The sequence below is a fragment of the Pleurodeles waltl genome, chromosome 7 (assembly GCF_031143425.1).
Source record: "Pleurodeles waltl isolate 20211129_DDA chromosome 7, aPleWal1.hap1.20221129, whole genome shotgun sequence".
Lineage (NCBI taxonomy): Eukaryota > Metazoa > Chordata > Amphibia > Caudata > Salamandridae > Pleurodeles > Pleurodeles waltl.
This window is the reverse complement of record NC_090446.1, coordinates 744,122,211-744,138,430: the sequence shown is the minus strand read 5'-3', so window position 1 is coordinate 744,138,430 and position 16,220 is coordinate 744,122,211.

Below are 16,220 nucleotides of genomic sequence, written 5' to 3'. Positions count from 1 at the left end.
AGGTATATGTTCAGGCTGTAATTGGTTTCTCAGAAGTGTTAAGGAGAGGTACAAGCTGGATGGGAAGGATAAAGGAGAGAAAAACATCCTTAAATGTGCTTTGATCAATGCCCGTTCTATGATGAAGCATTGTATAGAAAATAGTGAATTGACGGATCTGACTCAGGGCGATTACTTGTTCATTGCTGTATCCTGGGCAAGGGAGGAAACTGTTCCAGACTTAGTAATTGCTACTCCTCCGGGTTATGTAATTGCTACGGTGAATAGAGTGAAAATAGGTACTCGGAGAGGAGGTGGATTGGCTATTATTTTTAACAGGGGCAGATTGGCATGCTCCTTTGAACCATTATCATCCTCGACTATTAAAGGATGAAGGATGTGAGGTAGGACACTTTAAGATACGGTCTAACCGTTCTCTGTTATTGGCAGGACCACCTTGTCCCAAAGTGCAGTTTTTAATGAACTGGAACAGGTGCTTTCACTATTTTAGGGGACTTTAATCTGCACTTAGAGCAATAGGAGGACAAGGATGTTGGTGTCTTCTTGGACCTCATGCAAGCTTTAGCTTTACCCAGTGACGTACTCTGGCCACACATATAGCAGGCCATACAGTTGATGGGGTTTTTTCCAGTAAGACAGATCTGGTGGAAGAAGAGCGTAACCAGCTAAGCTGGTCAAATCATTTTGCAGTGTTATTTAAAGTAGCTAAATAGCAGGCATTTAAGAGGATCCAAAATAGAGCTAGCAGTGTGAGGAAATGGCGTAAATATTCAGGCTGTGAGCTTGGAGAAGCCTTGATCAAATCGCATATTATTGCTTTAGGGTAGTTTGAATCATTAGCAGAGAATTTCAACAAGTGGCTTTTGTCTACTAATAATGAACTTGTCCCAGCTCAACCTAAACTGGAGGGCAGGAGGAATACCGCGGTCCCCTGGTTCTCAGAAGACCTGAACAACTTACAAAGGGAATGTCAGAGAAAAGAACGCAGATAGAGACTTACTATGCTCCCTAAGGAGAAGATTAATGACCGGGAGCTAGTGAAAGAATATAACGGTGCTATTAGTGTTGCTAATTCTTCTTATTTTTCTCTGAAAATATGGTCTGCCATTAACACACCGAACAAACTGTTTAAAGTGGTCAATAATCTCTCCTCCCCTCCTATTCCACAAGCTTTGGAGACCTCCCAAGATTTTTGTAATAGCGTAGCAGAGTTCTTCAGAGAAAATATCGTAAGGATCCATGTGGAATTTCCTGTACAGGAGGACAGCCAACTCGCCCCTACTGTTGAAATGGCCTCCTATGATGCGTCTGCCAGTGCTTTTCTATAACATTTTTTCCTACCCTGCAGCTAGAATTAAAACTCTCCTGGCAAAACCACTTTAGGCTCACCAGATGATCCTTCCCCGCCTAAGGTGCTGCAACTGGTACCTGATATTATTGGAGATTTGTTTGAGAAAGTTTCTTCTTCGGTGTTGGAGTTTGGTATTTTTCCCCAGTGTTGGAAGGAGGCAATTGTGATTCCATTAAAGAAAAAGTCCAACGGTGATGTGGGAAATCTAAAAAATCTATGCCCCATTGCTTTGCTGCTGGCCCCTTCCACAATTCTGGAGAAACATATTAACCAGGAATTAGCACAGTTTCTTAATGAGCACGAACATCTGGATGCTTCACAAAATGGGTTCAGAAGCAATCACGGCACGGAATCTGCCTTAAACATGGTGGCTGATTATATTTGCTCTCAGGTTGATTTAAGGAGAACAGCAATTCTGGTTTTGCTTCACCTGTCTGCAGCCTTTGACACCATATCTCTACCTATTTTAGTTCAAAGGCTGAGACAGGCGAGGTTGCCTGACGTTGCTTGAAAATTATTAACATCCTTCCTAACTGATAGAGCTCTCACAAACAGCTGTGGTGATTTCATGGCTCAACCTTTACAGTTTTCATGTGGGGCTCCACAGGGTTCCTCGTGGATCCCCACACTTTTTAACTTGTATCTTGTTCCTCTGGCTAAGCTACTGCGCTCCTTTGGGTTTCAAGTCTCTTCCTATGCTGATGACCCCCAAGTCATCGTTTCCATCTACGATGATTTATATGATGTGGCCAATAAAGTTAGTTCTTGTATGGCAATTGTCAGCATTTGTATGAAGGAGAACTGGCTTAAAATGAATGGGGAAAACTGAAATTGTGTTTTTTAGAGCAGAGAAATCTATCTGGTCACGTTCTTGGTGACCTAAAGCTTGTGGGACTCTTCTGCTGGTGGTCTTTATTAATTCATTGTCCTTTGACATCCTGGTCAATAGAACTGTGAGCATTTGCTTTTGGATGATCAGGGCCCGAAATAAATTTCCTCCTTTCTTACTCCAGAAGTTGAGGGCTGCAGTGGTCAAAACGCTGTGACTACTGCAACGCCCTTTAAACACAAATCAGTATTCTTTAAACAAACTGTGGGAGATTCAAAATGATGCTGTTAAACTGGTTTTAGGTCTGCCAAAATCCTACTCCATTAGGGAGGTCTGAGGTGTCTCTACTGGCTCCCAGTTAGAAAGAGAGTAATCTTTAAATCTGTACGTTAAAGTGCATAAGGCTCTTCAACAACGGGGTGCAGATTATCTCAGGACTGCTTTTAACTGGTATGCCCCTAGCAGATTACTAAGATTGGTTGGACAAAGAAAAGTTGTCATTGCCAGGTTTCATAAAGCCTGATGAGAGGAACATGCTTTTTCAGTGGCTGCAGGAAGGCTGTGGAACAGCCTCCCTGAGCCTATCAGTATGGTTAACGCATACCTTATGTTTCATAGGCAGGTTAAAACTTGGCTATTTGTGTCTCCTTAGTCAGGTGGGGTTTTCATGCTTAGGTGGCTGGTTGCCTGCCTTTTACCAGTGTACTCACTTGTGTAACCTTAACGCTTTGATGCCATCTAGTTATATGCACTTTATAAAATACAAAAATATCCAACAGGTCCTACCTAAAAGATAAGAAATCAGGACCCACTTTTACACAGCATATGTCGACTAGTCTTTAACCTTTAACACCTTCATTGCCAGGCCTTTTCCCCCTCAGGTGCCAGGCCTTTTTTGGCTATTTGGGGCAGGGTGAGCTTAGGCCCACTTAACTTTTTGTTTACATAAGGAGACCAAGAAATTAGCCAAAATACAGTGAAAATTTTGTTTAAAAAAAAAAAAAAGGGAAAAAATGGCTGCAGCAGAAGGCTTGTGGTTTTTTCCCTGAAAATGGCATCAACAAAGGGTTTGCAGTGCTAAAATCACCAGCTTCCCAGTTTTCAGGAACAGGCAGACTTGAATCAGAAAACCAAATTTTTCAGCACACTTTTGGCATTTTACTGGGACATACCCCATTTTTACGATTTGTTGTGCTTTCAGCCTCCTTCCAGTCAGTGACAGAAATGGGTATGAAACCAATACTAGGTCCCAGAAACCTAAATATTTCTGAAAAGTAGACAAAATTCTAAATTCAGCAATGGGTAATTTGTGTAGATCCTACAAGGGTTTCCTACAGGAAAATAACAACTGAAATAAAAAAACATTGAAATTGAGGTGAAAAAAACAGCCATTTTTCACTACTTTTTCCTGCGATGTCAGATTTTTGAAAGCAATATACTGCTACGCCTGATGGACTCTTTTGGTTGCAGGGATATATAGGGCTTGTAGGTTCATCAATAACCCTAGGTACCCAGAGCCAATAAATGAGCTGTACCTTGCAGTGGGTTTTCATTCTATACCAGGTATAAAGCAATTCATTTGCTGAAGTATAAAGAGTGAAAAATAGGTATAAAAAAAAACTTGTATTTCCAAAATGGGCACAATATAAGGTGTTGAGGAGCAGTCATCATTTGCACCTTTCTGAATTCCGGGGTGCCCATTCTAGCATGTGAATTACAGGGCATTTCTCAAATAGACTTCTTTTTTACACACTGTCTTACATTTGGAAGGACAAAATGTAGAGAAAGACAAGGGGCAATAACACCTGTTTTGCAATTATATGTTCCTCCAAGTCTCCCAATAAAAATGATACCTCACTTGTGTGGGTAGGCCTATTGCCCGCGACAGGAAATGCCCCAAAACACAGCGTGGACACATCACATTTTTCCACAGAAAACAGAGGTGTTTTTTGCAAAGTGCCTACCTCTGAATTTTGTCCTCTATCTCAGCCGGCACCTTGGGAAACCTACCAAACCTGTGAATTTTTGAATACTAGAGACCTAGGGGAATCCATGATGGGGTGATTTGTGGGGCTCTCACCAGGTTCTGTTACCTAGAATCCTTTGCAAACCTCAAAATTTGGCTAAAAAACACTTTTTCCTCATATTTCGGTGACAGAGAGTTCTGGAATCTGAGAGAAGCCACAAATTTCCTTCCATCGAGCATTCCCCCAAGTCTCCAGATAAAAATGGTACCTCACTTGTGTGGGAAGGCCTACTGCGCGAGACAGGAAATCCCCCAAAACACAACGTGAACACATCACATTTTTCCACAGAAAACAGGGGTGTGTTTTGCAAATGCCTACCTGTGAATTTTGGCCTCTAGCTCAGCCGGCACATAGGGAAATCCACCAAACCTGTGTGTTTTTAAAAACTAGAGACCTAGGGGAATCCAAGATGGGGTGATTTGTGAGGTTCTCACCAGGTTCTGTTAACCAGAATCCTTTGCAAACCTCAAAATGCTGCTAAAAAAAACACTTTTTCCTCACATTTCGGTGACAATAAGTATTGGAATTTGAGAGGAGCCACAAATTCCCTTCCACCCAGCATTCCCCCAAGTCTCCCAATAAAAATGATAACTCACTTGTGTGGGTAGACCTAGTGCCCGCGACAAGAAATGCCCCAAAACAGAACGTGGACACATCACATTTTTCGACAGAAAATAGAGGTGTTTTTTGCAAAGTGCCTACCTGTGGATTTTGGCCTCTAGCTCAGCTGGCACCTAGGGAAACCTACCAAACCTGTGCATTTTTTAAATCTAAAGACCTAGGGGAATCGAAGATGGAGTGACTTGTGGGGCTCGCACCAGGTTCTGTTACCCAGAAACCTTTGCAAACCTCAAAGTGTGGCTAAAAAACACTTTTCCCTTAGATTTCAGTGACAGAAAGTTCTAGAATCTGACAGGAGCCAGAAATTTCCTTCCACCCAGTGTTCCCCCAAGTCTCTTGATATTGATAAAAATGGTACCTCACTTGTGTGGGTAGGCCTTGTGCTGGCAAAAGGAAATGCCCCAAAACTCTACCTTGGCACATCAAAATGATCAAATACAAACCTACCTGTTTTTGCGGGGGGCATCTGCGTTTTTGGTCCTGGACTCAGCAGCCATCTTGGGAAACCTACCAAACCCAGACATTTCTGAAAACTAGACACCCGAGAGAGTCCAGGGAGGTATGACTTGCATGGATCCTCCTATGTTTTCTTACCCAGAATCCTCAGCAAATGTCAAATTTAGCTAAAAAATCAAATTTTCCCACATTTCTGTGTAGGATCACTGCACCAGGACAAATTTCCTACCACCCAACGTTCCCCTCAGTCTCCCAGTACAATGATACCTCACTTGCGTAGGTGGGCCAAGTACTTGTAACAGGGAAGAGCCAAAAACATGTTGAAATTGAGGGGAACCAAAGTGGGTCCAAAAGGGCAGTTTGAAAAAAAACATTTTTAGGCTGACAAGTGCAGCAGAATTTTTATTGGTATAGATGAGGCAATGCTGGGTGGTAGGAATTTTCTGGATTCTTGCAGATTCCGGAAGGTTCCATCACAAAAATGGGGAAAAAAATTGTGATTTCCAGCAAAGTTGGAGGTTTGCAGGGCATTGTGGGTAAGAAAATGGTGTGGGCTGCATGTGAAGCCAGATGTTTTAGTTTTCAGATGTGTCTAGGTCTTGTGGATTTTTCTACATGACAGTGGCCCAAAGTCCAAAAAGTTCAGCCCTAACCATTCCAAGTGGGATGATTTTGAGAGTTAGCCAAGCTCTCATAGCCCAAATGTTAACCAAAACCCCAAATAATCAAATGTCCACTTGCTTGCCGTGGGATAAGATGTTTTAGTATGCAGGGGGAGCTGAAAGACTCTTACCCCCTTCAGTTGGGGTGGGGGCATAACCATGCCCATACTGATTGGTAGCCACCACCACACTATTTTTTTTTGTTAATTCCCTGGCATTTAGTAGACTTTCTGCCTCCCTGGGGTTTGGATCGGGGGTAATTGCCCCATCTGCCCACTGGTGGGCAGAACAACTTTTGCCCCATTTATTTTGGGTGGGGGTATGGCCATGCCCTGACCCTCTCATTTTGAAAAATAAAATCTTCCCTGGTCTCTGGTGGGCTTTCTGCCCCCCTTGGGGGCAGATGGGCCTTCCAAAAATAGGCTGATCTGCCCCCAAAGGGGGCAGATATGGCCCACAGTAATGGGCCCCCATGGGGAGCGACCCTTGCCCAAGAGGCTGCCCCCCAAACAAAACACACACATAACACACACACACCAATCCCTGGTCTCTAAGTGGTTTCTGCCCCCCAGGGGCAGATCGGCCTCATAGAAATAACCCGATCTGCCCTCAAGGGGAGCACAAATGGCCTAAAATAAATTTGCCCCCCAGGGGGAGCGACCCTTTCCTAAGGGGTCGCTCCCCTTGCGTGAATTTGGCACAAAAAAAATCCCTGGTGCCTAATGGTTTCTTTCCCCCTTGGGGGCAGACCGCCCTAATAAAAATAGGCCAACCTGCCCCCAAAGGGGGAAGAAATGGCCTAAAATAAATTTTCACCCTAGGGGAATGACCCTTGCCTAAGGGGTCGCCACCCTTGTGTGAAATTGAAGCAAAAAAATAAAAATCCCTGGTGTCTAATGGTTTCTGCCCCCCTTGGGGGCAGATTGACCTAATAAAAATAGGCCGATCTGACCCCAAGGGGGGGCAGAAACGGCCTAAAGATAATTTTGCCCCCAGGGGAGCAACCCTTGCCTAAGGGGTCGCTCCCCACATATAAAAAAAATAAATAAATCCCTGCTGCCTAGAGTTTTCTGCCCCCCCCCCAGGGGGCAGAGCGGCCTAATTACAATAGGCCGATGGGGGCAGAAATGGACTAAAACAAATTCCCCCCCCCCTCAGGGGAGCGACCCTTGCCTAAGGGGTCGCTCCCCTCATGTGAAACTGACAAAAAAAAATCCCTGGTGTCTATTGGTTTCTGCCCCCCTTGGGGGCAGATTGGCCTAACAGAAATAGGCCGATCTGCCCCCAAAGGGGGCAGAAATGGCCTAGAACTGATTTTGCCCCCGTGGGAGCAACCTTTGCCTAAGGGGACGTTCCCTACATATAACAAAAAACAAAAAGAAACAAAAAAAATCCCTGGTATCTGAACGGTTTCTGCCCCCCTGGGGGCAGATCGGCCTAATTATAATAGGCTGATCTGCCCCCGGGGGGGGCAGAAATAGCCTAAAAATGAATTGCCCTCCTGAGGAGCGGCCCTTGACCAAGGGGCCGCTCCCCTTATGTCATAAAAAAAAAAATATCCCTGGTGTGTAGTGACATTTCTGCTGCCCGATCGCATCGCGATCGAGCAGCAGAAATGCTCAGAGAGACATGAAAGGAGAGGAAATATCTTTCCTCTCCTTTCATGCCTCTCTGCCACCTGCACGTGATTGGAGGAGTAATGCTTTTGCCATTTCTCCTCCGATCGGCGCTGGCAACTGAGCTTTCAGCATGGAGGGGAAGGCCTCTGATGAGGTCAGTGCGCAATAGCGTAGTGATGTCATCAGAAGCCACAGGAGCGGCAGGGGGGTGCGGCAGGGGTAGAAGGGGAAGCGACTCCCCTTCCACGCCTGCCCAGGGGAGGGGGTGGTTGGCCATCAGAGGAACGCTAGAGCTCCCCCCGGGAGCCCATAGCAGGATGAGCTGGTCTCACCTTCGGCACTGGGCTACCATTGCCGAGGGTGAGACCAGCTCATCCTGGGCACCCTAGTTGTTAACCGATGAACCCACTCCACAAATGGATGCGTGCCATAGGCATGACATATCACTTATGTTTCTCCCTAATGATTTGGGTCACATTTTTAACATTATTCGAAATTCAGGTAAAGGAATGGTTTTGTGAATAATTCCATTTGACACCCTTGTAGAGATAGTGACTGATGTGGGTAGATGATAACAAGGATTATACGACGGAACACCGAATTAAAAACAACTACTAATCTTAACAACGAGGTCGGAACACCGACCTCGTCCTTACTACTAATGATTTTACCACGAATGCCTTAACAACGAAATTTCGTTATAAAGGCATTCCTGAGAAAACCATTACTAATAGGCACCATTCACCCTACATCCCTCACCCCACCCTCCCAACCCCAAAACCAAAAACGCCCCACCCCCCACCTTGTTTTCATCATCACCCCAAAACCTAAAACCCCCTGACCCCCCACCCCCTCCCCAAAACCAAAAACGCCCTATCCCCCAACCCCACCCCAAAACCTAAAACCCCCTGACCCCCACCCCCTCCCCAAAACCAAAAACGCCCCATCCCCCAACCCCACCCCAAAACCTAAAACCCCCTGACCCCCCAGCCCCTCCCCAAAACCAAAAACACCCCACCCCCCCAACCCCACCCCACCCCAAAACCTAAACACTCCACCCTTGTCACCTGCGTCGTCCTCCTTCGTCAACTCCCTTCTTTGTACCTTAACCACGAATGTTCGTTGTTCAGAACATACGTAGTTAAGGCACAAAAAAACGAAGTCGTGGTTAAAGAAAGCGTTGTTGCGCTTTCGTTAACCACGACTTTCGTAATAAAAAAGTCGTAAAAAAGGATGTTTCCCGATAACAGGTCCTCCAAAACATACCCCTTGTCCTAACTCATCAATGTAGGAAGCAGTTTACTCATATTCTTAAAACGCACTCTAAAGACTATTGATGATCCCACTGATGAGCTCTGTCAGTATTTTGCAAAGGTTTGATCGACTGCATGGAGGGACTTATATAGTGGATGTCACCCTATTGGATCTCTAGGCATTGGTCTTCTAGTGCTGCTTAAAAAACACTAGTCCTTTTCTTCTTCTTTAAAAAAAAAACCAAGGGGAAGAGCCATATGCCCAATTGAAAGATTTGGTTGGGACCAAAAAGGAGTGACCATTTGTCTGCTGAGATTAGATTTAGACACCTTCAAAAGTGCTTTGACTTTCCCTTGACATTCATGGACGGGGATAGGAACATTTTGGTACCCAGAAAGGCAGAGGTCAAATTATGCAGACTTTGAAAGGACAGACAGGAGACCTCAAAGAAAATATGATCCATTACATTGTGTTAGTGTAATGTATGACTTGCTACTAAAACATGACCTCTTCGATCCTAAAGGAAAACAGCAGCATTCTATAACCTCTGCTACGATTAGGAGTTACAGAATAAAATATATTTCATTACTCTAGGTTGACATTAAAAGTCATCAGTTGGTCGAAAACTTTTTTGAGAACCCAATGTACTTGCTGGGCAATAGAGGTATTAGCTTAAGTTTTTAATCAACTTATAATCAAGCTAAAAGATGCTAGTTAATTTAAGGGTTGTAAGAGATTGTCACCCTTTACAATCAAAAACATTTGATTTCACCTTGGAACTTTTAAGCTTTAAAACGTTTGAGAATCACAATAGTTAGATACTGGGATAACACTGTAAACTTCCAAATCTGAGGTGATCATACTATTCTAACAATTATTTAGTCCATATGTTTAACAAGTCACTTATACCTAAATGAAGAATCTCTAAAGAATACTTTACAGGTCAATTAATGATGACAAAGTACACACTAATTTTGAGTTTGCACTCTTAATGAACTTTGTATTGCCACTATTATCACTTATGGAAGTTATGTTCACAGTATAGGTGTTCTAAAGATAGAAATAAGTGCAGCGGTGCAGTGCTTGTGAAAGGTGAGTATATTGTGCAGGAGTTTAGAAAAAATGTTAAGCCTAAAATATTGTGGCACATAAATACCTGAAACAAATATTGTGATACCATAGTATTGTGGTATAGAAAACCATTGTCAACAATATTGTTTTTTTATAAATATAATTTTCAAGAATCTCACTGCATTATTTTTTTGGCCTCATTCACCTCAGGCTCCAAACAGAACCCCACTTCTTTAACATCTCACCCTTTCTTTGTGGAAATGGCCACAAATTATTTATTTTCCCTCTGTTTATCCTGGTCCTACAGTCACGCTTTGTAAGACAAAACAGCAATAAGTGTAATCATCAGAAGGTTTTGACACCATTGTCTTTCTGCCAGATTTCCCTGCCATTCCACACCATTTTGGATATAGAGGAAACTGCTTTAAAACAGTCTGTGCACATCAGGGGGACATCTGCTACCTACTACCTGCATATTTCCCTGTGAACCAGTAAAACCATATAGAAAAGCAACTTGCTCTAGCGCCCACTCAGCCTGAGTGGCCCCTCTACTGCCCTAAAAATGATTAGGCAGAGGCTTACCGTGGTGAGTGGTAATCTTTCCCACATTTTACCAAAGTTGCTGGTTCCCAGGGCTTTCCATGAACATGTGAATATCATTCACCTTCTCTAGCTCACATTTCACACACTTGACCGCAACCCCTTTCCCATCTTCAAGATCCTGTGGGGTGTCCAATAGGCTCTGTGGAGGGAAAATAGATGATTCTTCTTTATAAAAGCAGGCTTGACAGTGCTATCTATATATTGTGAGCAGCAGTACTTGCAATAGGTCTTGTAATTGCATCTCCAGCAAGTATCCGTCCCAGATCTCCACCGATAGACTGAAGTCACCATCATGATGTCCACCAGCTCCCAATACCAGAACGATCCTTCCTTTTACCCAGGTGGATTTTGCAACAGCTGTTTCTCCAAATGATTTGTTGTCCTCACTTCCAATCCCAAGCTCTGGGTCTAGCTTTTTAACTGCAAATTCTTAAACCTAGAAATATTTCCATCTACACCGCATTAGCTCATCCTATAGGAGTAGCTTTCCATCCACTGTAAGTTGGCCCCATCTTTGAATGCCTGCAGACTGAATTGAGAATGAAGTTTATTTTTAGCACATTCTGGGGTACCTGGGGATTCCTGAATAGGGGCAAAACTGCTATAATATGTGTGCTTTGTAGGACTTCTAATACAATCCCACATCTGGGTCATTGCTTGTAAAACTTTCATCCTCACTTTCTTGTAGTACTTTCAATCCCCGAATTTGAACAAGAAGTGGCTATTGGCACCCCTGGCCTCTCTTAACAAAGCTTTAAAACAGTGAACCGATTTCTGAACCACCTGGTTTGCTAAAGAGCATTTTAAAAATTTTCAACTGAAATGCCCAAGCATAGTACTGCATGTGAGGTAGTGTTTGGCCCCAACTATCCCTTCTTCTGTAGAGCTTCTTCAGTGATTTCCTCACACCTCTGAAGGCCCAAATAGAAGAGTTGATAGTTTGTTGTTTTTTGTCTAACCATTTCTTCTTAAAATTGAATAATTTTGTAATAAATAGAAAAGTAAATTTAGGCAGGATGACCATTTTAACTAATTTCTTTATGCCAAAATATGTTTGTGGGAGGTGAGCCCAACCCTTCATCAATCTACTAGGACTTTTTCAAAGTTCTCTTCAGGGATCTTGTCTAGATCCTGTGTGATCTTTAGACCTGGATATTTCATTTAGCTCTTGATTTTGCATTGTCCTCTCCTGTTTCCAAACCATAATCTCATTTTTTCAGCATTAACTGAATATCCTTAAATCCTTCCAAAATGCAATGTCAACTGGCCTATAACTGCAAGACTGGTATGTAGATTAGAGATATATACCATACGATTGTCACTTCACAAGAATTCTTTTTTTTCCTATCCATTCGAGAAGAAAGGAGGAATGGAAGAATCTTTTCTAAGCCTACATGCTAAAGATCCAATGTACAGGTTAAATAATAAAGGGGGAGAGGGGAACCCTGGCCTCATGCCTGAAGTTATTTTGAAAGCTGAAGTCAGAGTTCCATTTACCAGAATTCTTGCTGAAGGTGCTTGGTAAATCAAGTCCACAGCTCTACAGAGCTTTTCACCCAAATTCTAATGTGTTATCATGGTATCTAAGTATGTCCAATTTACCCTGTCAAAACCCTTTGCAGCATCTAACGTTAGATCTGCTAGTGGGATATCAAGGGTAGTGGCAAGATCAATTAAACGGATGACCCATATGTTAATTCACGTAGGGATCTTCCCCTTGTGATCATGATGAAACAACCCACCAACTACTTTATTCAGCCTCTCTGATAAGACCTTGGCAAATATTTTCAATTTTCAATATTTGTTTCTCATTTCAGAATTAACATAACTAAGGCCTCATTCCAGGATTGCTGCAACTGATTTTCTTTCTCAAAGATCTCCCCAGAGAGCGTTGTCATTAGTGTATTATTGTATCATGAAGTGCCTTGTATATCTCCACAGGCAAACTATCATGGCCTGCAGCATTGCCCCCTTTCTTTGACCTAATAGTCCTCTTTACTTTTCTTTCCCTAATGTAGTAATTCAGAGGAATCTGGTCATCCTTTCCAAGACAAGGTAGAAAGTCTACACCTATCCATTGATTAACCACCACCTTAGTCATCTCCATGTCCTCAGTATACAGATCTTTAAAAAAAACACTCTCTCTATATGCTTGCTACTAGTTACAGGCCTTTCCTATAATTTTTGTGCAAGTAGATTTCCACGATTCTCTCTGTGTTCAATGTGGGCTAACTTATTTGCTTCCCCTCTCTTCCTCACTCCGGCCTCTGGTAGTGCTGGCAGCTGCTCTCTTAACAGACGTAGTCCATTCTCTAAGGCTGGATCCTCCTTGGTCTTTAGCTGTACTGCTAATAGCTGCTCTGTTTCTTCATCTTGGACTTCAAGGTTTTAAGCTTATATTTGTACTTCCTATTCCTGTATCTTGATAGAGAGGAGAGCCTTAAATTAGGTCAATACCATTGACAAAGGAGGAGTACCTAAGTTGAACTTAAGGTATTCCTCTGTCTCCAAGTGAAGGCTGTTAACTAAGTCTTGATCTAACAGTATGGCATGATCTAAAGTCAATCTTCTTGACTTGTGCTCGATATTTTCAAAATAGATTTCAATATTGTAGTTGAAAAAATATTATTTTTAATTATTTTAATGTATTTTGGAGAATATATTAGTTTTAGGTGCTAGTATTGTTGAAATAACTATTATTAATTTTATAATATTTAGTGTGTATTTTTACATGGCTTGGTAATTGTATTATTAGTAATATTACAATGTTGTTGCAGGTTGATGGGTTTGTAGGGGAATACTGTGCAATGTTATTTAAACTAGAAATGTTGGAAAATGGGTTATTGGTAAAGGCAGGTAAGTACCTACACTTAGCAATATGTTATTAACCTCCACTTAGGTCTAGTCAGGTCTCAGTAACTTAAATCCAGCTCAACCCTTGGTAGCTTGGCAACGAGCGACAAGGCTTAACTTAGGAGACAGAGTGTAAAACATTCAAATATCACAAAACAGTAATTAAATAAAACACAGCAAACAGTTCAAAAATCCAAAACCAATTTATACGAATAGATCATATTTTTTTCTTTAAAATGAAACAAAAACGAACAAAATCAGATAAGGGGAACCGGAGATATGATTTTTTAAAGAATTATTGTTTTCTAGTGCCTAGAAACAAAAAGCGCCAATCTGGTCATCTGGTCGCACCTCGACCGGGTCAAAGTCAAAATTTAAGGCCGACTGCGATGGAGTCCAGCTCGGCTGCAGCCCGCGGGAGGCCTCGTTCAAAAGTTTACCTTCACACTTAGTTGTTTTTCTGAAGATTTTCTTCAGCGGGACGAAGCTGCCAGTCCAATCTGACCTCCTGGAACTCTTCCCCGGATACGCGTTGTGGGAGCCCTCGGTGGAGATCTTTACCTTCGGACTTAGTCGTTTTTTTTAGGTGAAAATCCTTTGACCGGGGTAAACCTAGATCCTGATCCGACGTCCTTGGAGCCCTCCTCGGATACGCTGGCTGGGAGGTCCCGGTCAACTTTCTACATTCGGACTTAGGTGGTCATTACAACCCTGGCGGTCGGTGTTAAAGCGGCGGTAAGACCGCCAACAGGCCGGCGGTAAAAAAATTGCAATTACGACCGTGGCGGAAACCGCCAACAAAGACAGCCACTTTAACACTCCGACCGCCACGGCGGTACAAACAAACAGCACGGCGGTCAACGCCAACAGACAGGCGGGAGACAATATACCGCCCACACTATTATGACAGGCCAATCCGCCACCTTTTCCGTGGTGGATTCACTGCGGATAAAAACACGGTGGACACGTCACCGCCGGCGTACATCGTCATTTGCTCCTGGGACCCATAGGGTCCAATGTTAACCAATGCAGCATTGCGCCGCGATCTTCAACCGCCTACCGCGGCGGTGTACAATGCCAGCGCAGTTACCTCACATCCCATTGTCCCACTTTACAGGTCAGGCAGCCGCCATTTCAGGGGCCCACATGGCTTAATTTTCAACTGCGTCACACATACCTAGGCCTAGACTCAACACACATACAGGCCACCTTTTGTGTATGAATGGTGTTCTGTGTAAACTGTGGGTACATACCTCTGAGTTGTTTGACTCTGTGCTCGCTGTTGTCCTTCATAGGCACCGTCCGCTGGGACATGTGAGGAGATGGCGGCATCCTCCGGTGTACCGACCGTTGGTGGACCTGTCGATAATGGAGGAGCGACATGTCATAACCACATACAGCCTTGACCGTGCCACAGTTCAGGAACTGTGTACCCAGTTGGAGCCAGACCTGATGTTAGCAATCCGCCATCCCACAGGAATCCCCCTTCAAGTGCAGGTGCTGTCAGTGCTCCATTTCCTTGCAAGTGGGTCATTTCAAACAACAGTGGCCATAGCATCAGGGATGTCCCAGCCTATGTTTTCCAACGTATTGTCCAGAGTGTTGTCTGCCCTTCTGAAACACATGCGGAGCTACATCGTTTTCCCTCAGGTGGAGGATTTGCCTACAGTGAAAGGTGATTTTTATGCCCTGGGAGATATACCCCCAACATCATAGGTGCCATTGATGGGGCCCATGTGGCTTTGGTCCCCCCCCACAGGAGTGAACAGGTGTACAGAAACTGGAAGAGTTATCATTCTATGAATGTACAGATGGTATGTTTGGCACACCAGTACATCTCCCTTGTGAATGCCAAGTTCCCTGGCTCAGTGCATGACGCCTACATCCTGCGGAATAGCAGTATTCCTTATGTGATGGGTCAACTCCAGAGGCACTGTGTGTGGCTATTAGGTGAGCACCTGGAAGCAAGACAGTGGGAATGGTTGTCTGGGGTTACCCTACAGGTTAGTGTGTGTCTAATACTTGTCCCTCGCCATTTACAGGTGACTCTGGTTACCCCAACCTGTCATGGCTACTGACCCCAGTGAGGAATCCCAGGATATGGGCAGAGGAACGCTACAATGAGGCCCATGGCGAACTAGGAGGGTGATCGAGCGGACCTTTGGCTTCCTGAAGGCCAGGTTCCGGTGCCTCCATATGACAGGTGGATCCCTATTCTACTCACCAAAGAAGGTGTGCCAGATCATCGTGGCCTGCTGTAAGCTTCATAACTTAGCATTGCAACGACAGGTGCCTTTTCTGCAGGAGGATGGTCCAGATGGCGGTGTTGTTGCAGCTGTGGAGCCTGTGGATAGTGAAGACGAGGAAGCAGAGGAAGAAGCCATGAACAACAGGGACTCAGTGATCCAGCAATATTTCCAGTGAGACACAGGTAAGAGTACAGACCTGCCTACTGCATGTACTTAAACACTACTACCTCTCTACTGTCTGTCGTTTTCACCCAGTGTATGGTCACTGAGTTGTCACTTTCCCTTACGATTTCACAGATGTGGGTCCAACTGTGTGACATCTGCTTAGATTCCTCATGGACTTGAGCTGTGTGACATAGGTCTGTTGACATTACAACTGAAAGAGCATTTTGTCACTGTAATTGCTAATACACTATTTCGAAATCACAGACAGACTCCAGATTGTTTTGTGTTTTAAGTGTGTTTATTTAAGTGCTCAATATTGGAGGGGGTAGTGAAATGGTGAGGGGTGATGGTAGAGGAATGTCCATGGCAGAGTCCAGTCTATTAGTCTCACAGGTGCATTGCCCAAATGGGCATAGGAGGTGGAGCTGGGGCAGTTTAAGTATGGACAGGGTGACAAAGT